This window comes from Zingiber officinale, chromosome 1B (genome assembly GCF_018446385.1).
Source record: "Zingiber officinale cultivar Zhangliang chromosome 1B, Zo_v1.1, whole genome shotgun sequence".
Classification (NCBI taxonomy): Eukaryota; Viridiplantae; Streptophyta; class Magnoliopsida; order Zingiberales; family Zingiberaceae; genus Zingiber; species Zingiber officinale.
Window position 1 is genome coordinate 139,593,157 of NC_055986.1, and position 16,209 is coordinate 139,609,365.

The 16,209-nt window shown below is 39.5% G+C and overlaps 1 long non-coding RNA gene across 1 annotated transcript; it reads left to right on the top strand.

Moving 5' to 3' along the window:
* Positions 1-186: 186 nt before the first annotated feature.
* Positions 187-14,571, top strand: LOC121982105. Its single transcript, XR_006112004.1, has 2 exons — positions 187-418; positions 14,442-14,571. It is a non-coding gene; the product is annotated as an uncharacterized LOC121982105 (long non-coding RNA).
* Positions 14,572-16,209: the final 1,638 nt, after the last annotated feature.

Here is a 16,209-nt window from a genome sequence, read left to right on the forward strand (position 1 = left end):
CTTACTGTCTAAACTCTAAAGTAAGCTTACTTGTATACTTATGTTTGCAGAAACCAAGGAAAAAAAAATCCCTGCGAGGTGTTTCAATTGTACATGATATAATTATTTATTTTAGCTGAACTGCGTTGGTCCCCGTGTCCTACTTAGAAAACGACAAAGATGTGAACAATCAAGTACATGCAAATCTCTCTCAAAACTTGTAGTTCGTTGAAGGATTTTTTTTTTTTGCGCCCTAAAATCATTCCGAAACGAATCCTTTAGCTCCCTCCGTCGATGGTCGTCGGCAGCCCTAGCTCCATTTCCTCTTGAAGTCGATGGTAGCCAGCAACAAGAAAACTCCGTCCCCTCCCTCCGTCGATGATCGACAACACCTCCAGCTCTGTCCCCTCCCGAAATCGACGACAGCAGCTCTTGCTCGGTACCTTTTTCCTCCCCCTTCCCTTCTCCAGGCACAGTCAGCTAGCTGCGTCCTTGGGCCAACCGTCCTTGCCCAAATGTGTCCTTGGCCAGCTGTCCTTGGCTAACCGCGGCTGGCTAGCTGGCCACGGTCCGTTGGCAGGCCCTGTCCTTAGCCAATAGAGGCATCCAATTTCCTTCATCGATATTCATTGACATATCATTGTTGTTCTCTATGCCTGTGCTGGATCTTTGTTGTTCTTGATTACACTACTACTACGCAAGTTCTACAATGTCAGATCATACATAATTTCTTACTTGCTTTGGTAGCAATTCTAATAGTTTGAAACTTTAGTTCTGTCTTCAGTAATCAGTCATTTAGCCCTTGGCACTTAAAACTTTTATTCTTAAGTTTTATTTGCATGAAGTTAAACTTATGATAATTGTCATTTTCTTTTCATTTGCACTACTTTATTAATAACTTGGGCTTTCTTACTATTCCTCAATATACTGGAAAAATATCTTATTTTCTAACTATACTGAAACCTATGATAATTGTCATAATTGCATCAATAAGATGTAATAGTTCTGTTATTTATTTTTTAAAAAATAAAATAATAACATTAATACCCTAGCTCATTCCATAATTTTTGAATTATGTATTTCTTGGCTGTTTTTTTGTTCAAGATCAAGGTAATTATCATAGAGTTGTTGTTGATTGAATCTACGAGTTATCATAGGTTGAATTTTGATACAAATGAAGACAGTAGAATGGATGAGTTTGATGTTATTGATGAGGATATAGACTTTATCATATTATTGATGAGTTCGGACTCATCTATCATAGAAGAATTGATACCAAAAATAGGTATGAAATTTAAGACAAAAGAGGATGCCTATGAATTTTATTTGAAATATGCTAAACAAGTTGGATTTTGCATAAGGAGTAAAAGCCACAATGATAAATCGGGTAAATTAGTTGACATAGTTTTTTGTTGTAGTGCGCAAGGTCAAAAGGGAAAGGACAAACGAGATGTTTATGTGAAATCAAGTCGTCCTAAAACAATGTTTGATTGTGAGGCTAACATGAAAGTTAGTTGTCGAAAAAATGGCAACTTGAGTGTGGAATAATTTGTTAATGAGCATAATTATTATCTTTCAAGTCCAAACAAAACTCACCTCTACAGATGTCATAAAAATATATCTTCTTCTGCTGCGATACAGATTGAGATGACAAATAATGTGGGAATCCCCCAAAAAACATCTCATGATCTTATGGTGAGACAAGTAGGTGTGAGGGAGAATTCATGCTTTATTTCTAAAGATTACAAAAACTACTTGCGATCCAAAAGAATAACAGGAGGTGTATTGGAATATTTGTAGAAAATATAGTTTGATGATCATAATTTTTTTATGCTATTCAAGTTGATGAAGATGATTTAACAACTAATATTTTTTTGGTATGATGCTAAGATGAGAGCTGATTATGGCAATTTTGGAGATGCTTGCTTTGCCCCAACCTACAGAAAGAACAATGAAGGTCATCCAATTGCATTGCTTGTAGGTGTTAATTATCATAAGTAATCCATAATTTTGGTGTAGCTTTATTATTTGATGAAATCTCTTTGACGTTTGAGTGGTTGTTTGTTACATTTACCAAAGCTATATGTGAGAAAAAACCAATAACTATTCTTATAGATCAAGATGCACCATGACAAAGACTTTAGCTTTTAGATGACTTGAAACACATCATCATTTGTGTATTTGGCATATTTATCAAAATGGTGCAATACATTTGAATAGAGTTTTTTTTTCTGAGTTTAAAGAGTTTACTACAGATTTTGCTTCATGTATATATGATTTTGATGAAGAGGAAGATTTTATTTCGCATAAAGGAAAAATAAGCTTTAGTATATGGATGACAAATATTTTGTGCGGATATGACTACAACTAAAGAAGTGAGAGCATGAATAGTATTGTGAAAATGTACTTCACTTATCGACACAAGTTTTTAGACTTTTCAATCACTTCCAAAGCCTGCTTGATGATTGTCGATATGAGGAGTTAAAAGCTAAGTTTAGATCAAATACAAGTGTTCCATGTTTATTGTATCCAATTGAAATTTTAAAGAATGCAAGTTATATTTATACTCTTGAGACATACAAGTATTTTGAACAAGAGTGGTACAAATCTCATGATTCTAGTATAGAAATTCGTGAGGATGTTGGATCACATACAAAATACAAAGTTACTTCTCACAAAAAGAGTTACCATCATATAGTTACACTTGATTTATTGGGTGAAAAAAATTGAGTGTAGTAGTAGAAAATATGATTTTGCTGGGATTTTGTGTTCTCATAATTTAAAAATATTTACGATGAAAAATATCATGAAGATTATAAGTGAGTATATATTGAAAAGGTGGACACGAAAAGCAAAAGGTGGATACTTTGGATGTCACGCCCCGGAGGAGTCTCTGTCCGAAGAAATTTCGGCAGCATCTCCCCTGTACGGCGGACAATCTGAAACTTTTCTACAAACACTATATACCTCAGTCACATGCGGCTGGAATAATAACAATAAAAGGAAACAAACACCATGCAGTTAAAATCAAATTCAGCCTCTGGCTGACACAACCACGCAGTTAAAAATAAAGCAGCCCAATCGGCTGTACCAAAACCAAAACACAAAACTGCTAGCCGGCTAGACTTACACAACCAATAACATAAATACAAAATACCACATAACAACGTCAACACTCCAAAAATAAAACCAGAGTACAGAGCTAAACAAACCGATACATAAAACAAACAAAAACATACGTGAAACCAATAAGTCTTCTGATGTGACGTGGGGACCAGCAGACAGGATGCTCCAAGCGACACCATAAATAACCTGGTACCTGAAAAAGATAGTGTCAACGGGGGTGAGTTCAACAACTCAGCGAATACCAATGGACATGAATAGTAAGATATATCTAACAGCAACAAACATGGAATACAGCTTCCTAATCATATATAGGAATATGCAAAACCGAAAGGTAATCGAGGAAGCAGTACTCACCAGAACTCCTATCCGGACAAAAGGTCGACAAACCGAAGTGTCAATAATCACGCAGTCAAAAGTATGTATCGAACCAAAATGCAAAGAACAAACGTGAAACACAATCATAAAATATAAATGCATCAATGCGTATGATGCTAATGGTCCTGGTCACCCCGACGCGGTCGATCATCTCACACACAAATGGTGAGACCAAGTGGGGGCGGTGACAACCGTGCACTCTGTCGTCACTACTCCCGATGAGTGACCGAGTGGACGGGATGTTGTCGGCTGTCCCGTGACCCCAAATCATAAATGGGGAGCTCAATGCTCTCAACTCCCGATAGGTATCTGCCGGCTACCACGCTGAGTCACCGACCAACGGAGCCAACAGAGTCCACCGTCTGCCCACGCTGCTACACTAAATGCCGGCGGAGCCAAGAATCTCAGCCGGCTACCACGCTGAGTCCTCAGACCAACGGAGCCAAACAGCAAAACCGCCACACACCTGCCTGATATACCACTAATCCATGGGTGGTGGTGTGTGCAGTACATGTAACTGGCGATGTGCTCAACCATAGTAGAGCCGACAATCGCGCAGCATGCAATCATGATGCATGACACTAAGTCATAAACTGATCAACATAACTATATCCATATGTATAAAATGAGTACGGTAAAATCGATGGTCACATACCAAGATCTAGAGTACACAGGTCAGATAGAATATCAAAAACCTACGTCCTGAACATAATAAGTATGGAATGTCCCGATCAGCATAAGGAAAAATCCATATATACATAATATGGGTACCACAGTATCAGTAAGCCAAATCCACGGATCTAGGGTATACAAGTCCTCTAAGGTATAACAACCTAGACCCAAATCATATCCCTCTTCCATAGTATATGAACCAACAATATACACAGATCAAAGAATCAGGGTCTAAACACCCGAATCATATATGATATACAAATAGAGGTACGCAAATCTGATATGGCACAAAAACCTAAGTATCAGATAATCTAGATACACAGGCCAGAAACAACAATCCAAATCCTAGTCCTAACCTCAGTAAGCATGGTATGTCACTCTAGAAACTAAGATACTCATGGTAACAAGATAATCATGGCAAAAAATCACGAGATGTAAGCACGAATACATCACAGGTGACAAACCTAACATGCTATGGATATCAAACAGTGACATACCAAAGGCAAACATGTTCATTGCATGTAGTTATAAAATACTATGCATATCCAAATGACGATATCATAAAAGATAAGTCAAGAGGTACCCGCTTCCAATAGGAAGGTCCAAATCCAGTCCAAATCCGACGTCTCGTCTCAAACCAAAGTCCTGTATAAATCAATGTGTATATTTTATTTAGCTAAATTCAAATAAGTAGCTAAATAAAATCTCTAACACTGAATTAGGGCAAAAACTCTAGTCAACACATAAATATAAACCTAATTCACACTTGACAGCTAATTACAACCTCCAATTCAAAACTTCACATAATCATGTAATTAGATCATACCTAAATCAATCCATTATCCACTACAACATGTAGCCAAACTCCTTCAACATACCTCAAACTCACAACCATAAACAAGGTGGGTCGCTGGAAATCCACCTCACTGCTCTAAATCTTCTATCGGCAACCACCTAAGGAACAACAAAACATCCTTTCAGCTTAGAATCAGTCCAACAACTGAATTGCAACAAGAAGACTTCCGATACCCGAACCTTACCTCAATATACAACCGAGCTTTTGCTGCTGGAACAAGGGGATGCTAGATGGGTTGCTACCAAAACCATGAACTCCCCCACAGTATACCATTCCTGTTGAAATCTTCCCCTACGGCTCAATATAAGGTGATATCAAAATGGAGATCACGAATGCAACAACAACCTAATCATCTTACCTTGCTGTCACACTGCCGAACCACTTCTACTCTGAGGAGGAGGCAAGGTTCGGAGCTAGGGCACGGGAGGCGCGACCACAGTGTGGGAGAAGATGTGGAAGCAGTAGCGAGAGGGAAGGCGATCGGCTCTGGGTTCCTGTAGCCGGTGATCAGCAAAGGCTCGGCCTTCCTCTCCGCGAGCGATTCAACAGAAGAAGGTAGATGAGATGGGTGAAGAAAGAACCGGCAGTAGCAAGCTAGGGCACGGGATACTTGCCGGCGACCGGCGCTCGGGAGAGGAAGAGAAGGAGAGGCCGGCGGTAGACTCCTGTGGCCGGCGGTGCCTCAGAAAGAAAGAAAGAAAGAGGCGATCGGAGTTGGCTTGGGAGAAGACAACCGCAAGGGCGCGGCGCAGGTTCGGCGAAGATCGGGAAAAAAAAAACGGGAAAAAGAAATAAAAGAAAAGGAAAAGGAAAAGGAATTAAAAAGGAAAATAAAACATTTCCTCAGTTAAATGGGTAGCCTAAACAGGCTTTCCCTGACCCCGTTTTTATCCCCGTAAACTTGTCCATACGGTCTCCGAAAAATTCCCAGAAAATTTCTAAAAATTTCGGAAAATTCCCTTATCATTATTCACCATTTTTTTCGGTATTTTACATTCTCCCCCACTAATAAAAATTTGGTCCCCAAATTTCGTTATCTACCATCAGCAAATACTAACAACAGGTAAAGAGTATAAATGCTGAACAGTAAATTAAATCACATACCTCATGTGAAAAGATGGGGTTTCGAGCTCGAATCGTATCCTCGAGCTCTCAAGTAGCCTCCTCATCCGAATGATGCTGTCATCCGACTTTAACCAGCCGGATAGTCTTGTTCCGCAACTGACGCTCTTTCCGGTCAAAAATCCGTACCGGAACCTCCTCATAAGTGACGTCAGGCTGAACGGAAACTAATATATCTGTCAGCACAGTACATCGGTCGGGTACGTATCTTCTCAGCATAGATACGTGGAATACATAGTACACGCCTACCAAAGACGGTGGCAGTGCTAGCCAGTAAGCTACCGCTCAAATCCTCTCCAAGATCTGGAAAGATCCAATGTATCGCGGAGCTGGCTTACCTCTGAGGTCAATCTCTTCACCCCTTTCGTGGGTGAAACTTGCAGAAATACATGGTCGCAAATGGAGAACTCTAAAGGTCTCCGACTCCGATCAGCATAACTCTTCTGGCAGTCCTGTGCCTCTGACACTCTCCGTCTGATAGTACGGACCAACTCTGCCTTAAGTTGAGCTTTATGAGGTCCCAACAACTGGGCCTCCCCAACCACATCCGATCGGTGTCCGACAAGACCTACCACATACAACGCCTCAAACGGTGCCACCTGGACAGGCAAATATAAGCTGTTATTGTAGGCGAACTCTACCAATGGCAAGTGGTCCTCCCAACTGCCTCCAAAATCCAATACACATGACCTCAACAAGTCCTCTAAAGTCTGAATGGTCCGCTCCGACTGTCCATCTGTCTGCGGATGGAAAACTGTACTGTAACAGAGCTCAGTGCCTAAAGGTTGCTGTAGGCTCTGCCAGAAACGAGACGTGAAACAGGGACCTCTATCCGAAATAATAGTCAACGGGACACCATGTGATCTGATGATCTCCCGACAAAACAGATCTACCAATCGATCCAGGAAATCGGTCCTCCGATTAGCTAAAAAGTGCGCGGATTTGGTTAATTGATCAACGATTACCCAAATCGCGTCATGGTCTTGTCATGTCCTCGGCAAACTCACCACAAAGTCATTAGTAACATGTTCCCATTTCCACTCAGGAATAGGAATCCGCTGAAGTAATCATGTAGGTCTCTGATGCTCGGCCTTCACTTGCTGACAGACAAGACATCTAGCTACAATATACGCGATGTCTTTCTTCATACTGTTCCACCAATAGGAACACCTCAAATCTCGATACATGCGGGTCTTGCCTAGATGGATCGCAAATCGAGAACGATGAGCCTCCTGAAATAGCTCCGACAAAACCGGGTAAGACTGAGGTACGTATAATCTGCCTCGGAAGTATATAATACCCGCTTCATCTCTGGGAAACTTAGTCTGCTGCCCGGAAGCTATCCAGCTGCCAATGGACCGTAAATACTGATCTCCAACCTTGAATAAATGCATCAGTGTAGAGGAAATCCGTCCTCTCCAAAAGGTAAAACCAAAAATCAGAGCCGACGCCAATCTCCGCCTCAGCTCCTAAAAGCTGGTCTCGTAGTCCTCGAACCACGTAAACTTCACGCATTTCCTAGTCAAGCGTGTCATTGGCATAGCAATGCATGGAAAAACCCCCAACGAATCGTCTGTCATATCGATCCAACCAAGGAAGTTGCGAGTCTCCTGTATAGACTGCAACTACTCCCAACGATAACAACCTCTATCTCCTGTGGAACCACGGTATACTCCAATTGGTGACCGTGTGTCTCAAACATCTCACAGAAGACAACCAAAATACGCACTACTGATCTTCACATATAGATGTTCCATCGAAACATCTCTAGAACTATGCAAAGGTGATACACGTGTCTCACCTCGGATCTGTAATAAATCACAACATCGTCAACAAAGACAATGGGCACAGATCCAAACATCCTGGGAATACTAAAATCATCGAGTCTATGATAACATCTAGGGCTCCGTAAGCTCTAATGGTAAAAGCAAGACACATCATGTCTGTATCACAGACATTCCTAACCATAAGATCCTCAACAATAAACAGATCTAATCACCAACGATATATAATCACCAAAGAATAGAACCTCCAGTGTGAGAGCAATGCTCTATCACACGAAATACCACATAGTGGGAGCAATGCTCTACCACAAGAAATCCTCCATATGTGGGAACAACGCTCCACCACAAATAATCCAAAATATGTATCCACAATAAATATGGGAGCAATGCTCCGCTACAAACAATCCGCAATATGTAGGAGCAACGCTCCACTACAAAACAATCCCTAAATATGTGGGAATCCAGAATATGTGGAAGCTACGCTCTACCACGAACGATCCATAACATAGGGGAGCTACGCTCTACCACAACAATACATAAGTGCCCAAGCACCTAACTATCTAGCTAGAGACTGCACAAGATATCTCTACCACAGATCAATGTGGTTAGCCTAGGGTATAACCACCCAGTAAGCAAATCAAATCCATAGTCAACTCTATCATTCTCCTAGTGGGTCGGTCACCCACTAATGGAAGAATTAGTTGACAGGGTAAAACAACCAATATCATAATGTAGACATTTAACATTCTACTTTTAACATAGGTAGAATCATCATGATACTACCAACAATGCACCTGGCACACGTGCACACTCAACATAGGTATGATCGACATACACAACATAGGTATGATCGACATAATCATCCAATTAATACACACCAAACACACTCATAGCACAGGTATAAATCAGTGTAATACCTCCAACATTACCTACCGAACTCGTGTGTATATATCAACATAGATATAATCGACAATACACTTCAAACAACCTCACATGGTATATATACACCTATGCCAAAAGTTTAATCAACGTAATACTTCCAAACATGACATTCACACTCATGCGCACATACCACGACACAGATTTAAATCGATAAGATACCTCCAATATGTCAATCAAGCACGTACAACTAACTAAATAGCTATAATCCACAAGGAACCTACAATAACCACATCAAGATGGAAATACTCACCCTATCTGCAAATGAACTATCCATCATAGAACTCCTTCAACTCATAACAATCATATCTACACACCACATAAATATGCATAATCAACATATTTTAAATCCAATCTACCACACAAACCCTACGCCACCTTCTAAGTTATCCAATTAGGTACATGCAGTCTAAAATTAAAGTACCCATACTGACCAAATCATCAATAGTATATGGCTAATTCAATCCTTTCCCACGTCAGTATAAGCTAAGTACTCGATGTGCTCAAGATATCGAACTAAGCACGAATAACCCAAGATTCAAACATCTAAAAGTAAAGTAGGTCAATCCCCTACTGATCGGATCAACAAAACTAATCGGTCATCTACTAGCATCTAAGGTAAATCGATCACGACTACCTAAATCAACATGTGTAAATCAGTTTTCTATTGACCGATCTAACCAGAGTACATTAATCATCTACCGACGAAAACTAATTAAAGTATATCTGTATTCTACTGGATGGGTCATCTAGAATATAAAATTACTAGTCACTACCTAGCTAATAATAGCATAGGCTGGTATGTGCCTCAATCTGCTAACCAACTAGTAATAATAGAAACTAAAACTACTGGTGTATGATATGAAAAATCGCTAGAAACTGTAATCCCTCAATCTCTATTAAGGTCAATCAAGATCAGTGGCTAACCCATCACATATAATATATGCTACAACAACCAGACAGGTACTAGTAAATAATGCTAATACAGATCATAAACTGTAATAGTGAACATGGCATATACTAACAAAAAGGTAGGACAACAATATACCAACATACCTCCTATAGCTCGGAGATGTCCTGCTGCTGCCAGGTCCCAAAATCCGAAAAGTCACATCGAGAAGACCAAAATACAAAATCCGAAACACCGGAAAAATAAGACACGTAAGTCGATCTCTGATACCAAATAAATTGATATCAGATAAATCTCGAAAATCCAGAACACATAGCAAGTATCGTATACCTGCTCTGATACCACTAAATTGTCACGCCCCGGAGGAGTCTCTGTCCGAAGAAATTTCGGCAGCATCTCCCCTGTACGGCGGACAATCTGAAACTTTTCTACAAACACTATATACCTCAGCCACATGCGACTGGAATAATAACACTCTGGGACACAACCACGCAGTTAAATATAAATCATAGCCCACTCGGCTGGAACAAAACCAAAACACAAAGACTGCTAGCCGGCTAGACTTACACAACCAATAACATAAATACAAAATACCACATAACAACGTCAACACTCCAAAAATAAAACCAGAGTACAGAGCTAAACAAACCGATACATAAAACAAACAAAAACATACGTGAAACCGATAAGTCTTCTGATGTGACGTAGGGACCAGCAGACAGGATGCTCCAAGCGACACCATAAATAACCTGGTACGAAAAAGATAGTGTCACCGGGGTGAGTTCAACAACTCAAATAACCAATGGACATGAATAGTAAGATATATCTAATGAAGAATAAACACGAAATCTGACTTCTAATCATATATAGGAATACGCAAAACCGAAAGGTAATCGAGGAAGTCAGACTCACCAGAACTCCTATCCGCATAAAAAGGTCCCGAAGTGTCAATAATCACGCAGGTCAAAAGTATGTATCCAACCAAATGCAGATGCAGCAAACACAATCATAAAATATAAATGCATCAATGCGTATGATGTTAATGATGCGTCCTGGTCACCCCAGCCATCTCACACAATGGTGAGACCGAGTGGCTGGGACAACCGTGCACTCTGTCGTCACTACTCATGATGAGTGACCGGGTGGATGCTATCGGAGTACTCCTGCCCTGTGACCCCAAATCATAAATGGGGAGCTCAATGCTCAACTCGACTCCGTGCCACGACGGGAGGTATCTCTGGCCACCACGCAGTCACCCGACCAACGGAGCCAAACAGAGTCCACCGTCTATACCACGCTGCTACACTAAATGCCGGAGCCAAACAGAACGGAACAGATGCCGGCTACCACGCTGAGTCCTCGGACCAGCCAAAAAGCAGAACCGCCACACACTTGCACGATATACCACTAATCCATGGGTGGTGGTGTGTGCGATACAATCTGGCGATGTGCTCAACCATAGTAGAGCCGATAATCGCACAGCAATCATGATGCATGACACTAAGTCATAAACCGATCAACATAACTATATCCATATGTATAAAATGAGTACGGTAAAATCGATGGTCACATACAAGATCTAGAGTACACAGTCGATAGAATATCAAAACCTATGTCCCGAACATAATAAGTATGGAATGTCCCGATCAATAAGGAAAATCCATATATACATAATATGGGTACCACAAGATCAGTAAGCCAAATCCACGGATCTAGGGTATACAAGTCCTCTGGTATAACAACCTAGACCCAAATCATATCCTCTTCCATAGTATATGAACCAACAATATACACAGATCAAAGAATCAGGGTCTAAACACCCGAATCATATATGATATACAAATAGAGGTACACAAACCTGATATGGCACAAAAACCTAAGTATCAGATAATCTAGATACACAGGCCAGAAACAACAATCCAAATCCTAGTCCTAACCTCAGTAAGCATGGTATGTCACTCTAGAAACTAAGATACTCATGGTAACAAGATAATCATGGCAACAAATCACGAGATATAAGCACGGATACATCACAGGTGACAAACCTAACATGCTATGGATATCAAACAGTGACATACCAAAGGCAAACATGTTCATTGCATGTAGTTATAAAATACTATGCATATCCAATGACAATATCATAAAAGATAAGTCAAGAGGTACCCGCCTCCAATAGGAAGGTCCAATCCGAAATATCCCTCGTCGCGTCTCGAACCAAAGTCCTGTAAATCAATGTGTATATTTTATTTAGCTAAATTCAAATAAGTAGCTAAATAAAATCTCTAACACTGAATTAGGGCAAAAACTCTAGTCAACACATAAATATAAACCTAATTCACACTTGACAGCTAATTACAACCTCCAATTCAAAACTTCACATAATCATGTAATTAGATCATACCTAAATCAATCCATTATCCACTACAACATGTAGCCAAACTCCTACAACATACCTCAAACTCACAACCATAAACAAGGTGGGCCGCTGGAAATCCACCTCACTGCTCTAAAGCTTCTATCGGCAACCACCTAAGGAACAACAAAACATCCTTTCAGCTTAGAATCAGTCCAACAACTGAATTGCAACAAGAAGACTTCCGATACCCGAACCTTACCTCAATATACAACCGAGCTTTTGCTGCTGGAACAAGGGGATGCTAGATGGGTTGCTACCAAAACCATGAACTCCCCCACAGTATACCATTCCTGTTGAAATCTTCCCCTACGGCTCAATATAAGGTGATATCAAAATGGAGATCACGAATGCAACAACAACCTAATCATCTTACCTTGCTGTCACACTGCCGAACCACTTCTACTCTGAGGAGGAGGCAAGGTTCGGAGCTAGGGCACGGGAGGCGCGACCACAGTGTGGGAGAAGATGTGGAAGCAGTAGCGAGAGGGAAGGCGATCGGCTCTGGGTTCCTGTAGCCGGTGATCAGCAAAGGCTCGGCCTTCCTCTCCGCGAGCGATTCAACAGAAGAAGGTAGATGAGATGGGTGAAGAAAGAACCGGCAGTAGCAAGCTAGGGCACGGGATACTTGCCGGCGACCGGCGCTCGGGAGAGGAAGAGAAGGAGAGGCCGGCGGTAGACTCCTGTGGCCGGCGGTGTCTCGGAAAGAAAGAAAGAAAGAGGCGATTGGAGTTGGCTTGGGAGAAGACAACCGCAAGGGCGCGGCGCAGGTTCGGCGAGGATCGGGAAAAAAAAAACGGGAAAAAGAAATAAAAGAAAAGGAAAAGGAATTAAAAAGGAAAATAAAACATTTCCTCAGTTAAATGGGTAGCCTAAACAGGCTTTCCCTGACCCCGTTTTTATCCCCGTAAACTTGTCCATACGGTCTCCGAAAAATTCCCAGAAAATTTCTAAAAATTTCGGAAAATTCCCTTATCATTATTCACCATTTTTTTCGGTATTTTACATTGGAGTTATTGATTCAATTGCAAACAAAGGTAGTTTGAATCCAAAAATTTGCAACAATTACCCGATATAAAGAATTGAGTGGGTTGTATGTTCAATTGGTTATCAAGGCAGCGGAGAGGGAAGACACTTACAAAGTTGTTAAAGATGGTTTGTTGAGTATGTTTAAAATGGTGGATGAGAGGTTAGAAGTTAATGAACCAACTGTCCAACACGCAATTGAAAGAGAGTTCGAAATTGACGAAAGGAACTCTCTTGGAGTCAAAGGAATTAAAAAAAACAAGAAAATAGTTTCAAGATAAGATTTCAAAGAAAAGGAAAGCAACGAGGAAAATCAACCAAACTTCAACAATTGTTAAGGTTTCGCCCCCATTATTAATAAAGTGTTGTTTATTTTTCTCATTACATTTGAGAATGCATATAAAATTAAATCATTCTATTTTTTTGTATAACAAGCTATAGAAGAGCATTATGAAAGTATATCCAGCATGCCTAGTGTAGAATGTTAACAGATGATCAATTAAGTTAAGTACTATTTTAGTATGTTAAACTAAAATAATTATGTCATCACTATCTAAAACTATATTTTATTGTTTTAGCCTACAAATCATAGCTGTGTTGAAGGTTTGAGTATGACTGAAACTCAATTTTCACCATTTTTGTCAATACAACTGTCTCAGGTTCACTTTGATATTGGTTATTTTCAGACAAATAATCAGGAAGGATGATAAGAAACTAACCCTTCTGATGAACAATTTATTAAACATGTAAAGATTTCATGTCTGTGCTTGACTTAGTGATGTTGAGTTTTTGTTGGGGTACTTGTTAACTTGTTTCAGTAGTGGATTCATTCAGACTTGTAAAACATAAAAGTTAAACACGATTTTATTTCTATTTTTGCAAGATAAAGTTCAAGAGCAGTATAATCTGAAGAGTAATGACAGTTTTGTTCTTGGTGCAAATGTTACTATACTGTTGAAACGATTGCTCTGTTAACCATTTTCCATATCTTGTTTGCACTTTTATCAATCATATAGATTATTCTCAGAAAACATTATAGTGTTTCATGTTTCTGAAACCAAATATATCACAATGCTGAAACGACATTTTTGATTAATTTTTTGCATTAAGCCTTTTGATTTATTTTTATGTTTATTGGAGTACTGTTTTAGAATAAGTAAATATGTTTGTTCTCTGTATCTACTATTGTTTAATTTGTTTGGCTTATTTTGTTGCATTGAGTATGCCTACACCCTTAAGGTGGACGAGAAGAGTGATATTTACATATCGGAGTTGTTCTTCTAGAACTGGTTACCAGAAGAAAGTCTATTGGTTAATTAGGAGATGAAGTGGATATTGTGCAATGGGTTAAGAAGATCACATGCTCTGACAAGGAAGATGGGTAGAGAATTTTATTTTTTGTAACTCAATTGTAGGAAATTGTGCAATGCTTTCTATGTAGCTAGAATTTTGTTTTTTGTAATTATGGATGATGTCACTAAATTGTTGGATCTTACAATCTTATGATAGCTGACACATTGACACAATTTGTTGGATCCTGCTAAATTACAGGATAATGTTGTTAAATTCTCAGAAAAATTGTTTTTTGTGATTGATAGAGCAAGGCTGAGGAAGGTTGTTATGTGCTTTCTTAAAGAGGATGATTTATCGACAGAAGCTTAGCAACTACAAAACTAAAGTATCTCTACTATCAAAATGCTAAGTTGTAGGATCTTACGATAGGTTTTAAAAGTCGCACAATTGATGGAGCAAGGCCAACAAATACAACAGTATGATACAAGTCATTACATTTTGTTACATGAAACATTTCCATAAAGTTCATAATCCAGAGACATGATTAACTTTTCTTAAATTAAAAGTTCTGTACATTTGTATATGATGCATCAATGAGACATAAATACATCTATCTAAAATTGAATATAAAATTTAGTGACAAAGTAGATATTATTGGACTCAGGTGCCGCTGACAAGAGGTGGTGAATTGCCTGAAATAGGAGTTAGTGAAATTATCTTGCTTGGAACTTAGCAAGGATATAAGTTAGTTAAGCATGTATTAACATTAAAAGAAATAACAACTAAAAAAAATAGTAAGTAAGAAGGATATAATTTTTACTTGGTTACAACCTAAATGATTGTTAATCCAAGGTAGTTGTAAAGCTCCACTAAAAAGGAATCTTCTTTATTGAAGACAGAAAAGTCTCTTACACTCTTTAATAACTCAAAAATTGATAAAGAACCGAATACAGAAGTTGTTGATTATTTCTTAGATCTAAGAGACTTTTACAGTATTCATTGATTTTCGTTGCTCGGAGGCACCTCCAAGAGGATAGAGCTTATCCTCTAGTGATAAGACTTTATCCTCTCTCAATGGCTACTAGAGGTGCCTCCAACTAGCTTGAGGGTACCTCTCATGAAGGAGCAAGGGTGCCTTCCATGAAGTGGCACGAGGGCGCCCTCCATCTTCCCTGAGGGCACATTCTATCAGTCAGCTTGAACAGTTAACCTTCAAAAAAGATAAACTTTTCCTTGTTCTTTCTTTTGGGTGATGCTCCGGCCGTCCGGAGTTGAGTTCACCCGAACCCAACTCCGGCCTTCTCCTCAAGTAGACTTCCTCCTTGGCTTCTGGTCCCTTAGACCGGAAAGATGCATTCGACCTTATTGATTCCAGTTGGCACTTGAAATCATGAGGGTATTACAAAATGACAAACTTTGTTGTCAATATATGGTTTGCAAAGATGTTTTTTTTTGGAACTTGCAAGTTGTTCATAGTGTTGGTCTCTTGCTACCGGCAAGAGGGGTTGAATTTCCTAAAAATAAAAATGCAAATCTTTCTCGATCTTTTAGCTTTATTATAACGTAAAAAAAACAACTAATTAAAAAGGAGAAGGAAGAGGCAGGTTTTTTATTTAGTTTGGATTTAGGGGATTGCTCATCCAAAACATTGAAAGCTCACTATCAAATTTCCTTCTGACGGAGAAGTCTCTTACAACAATTAAAACACAAGGTT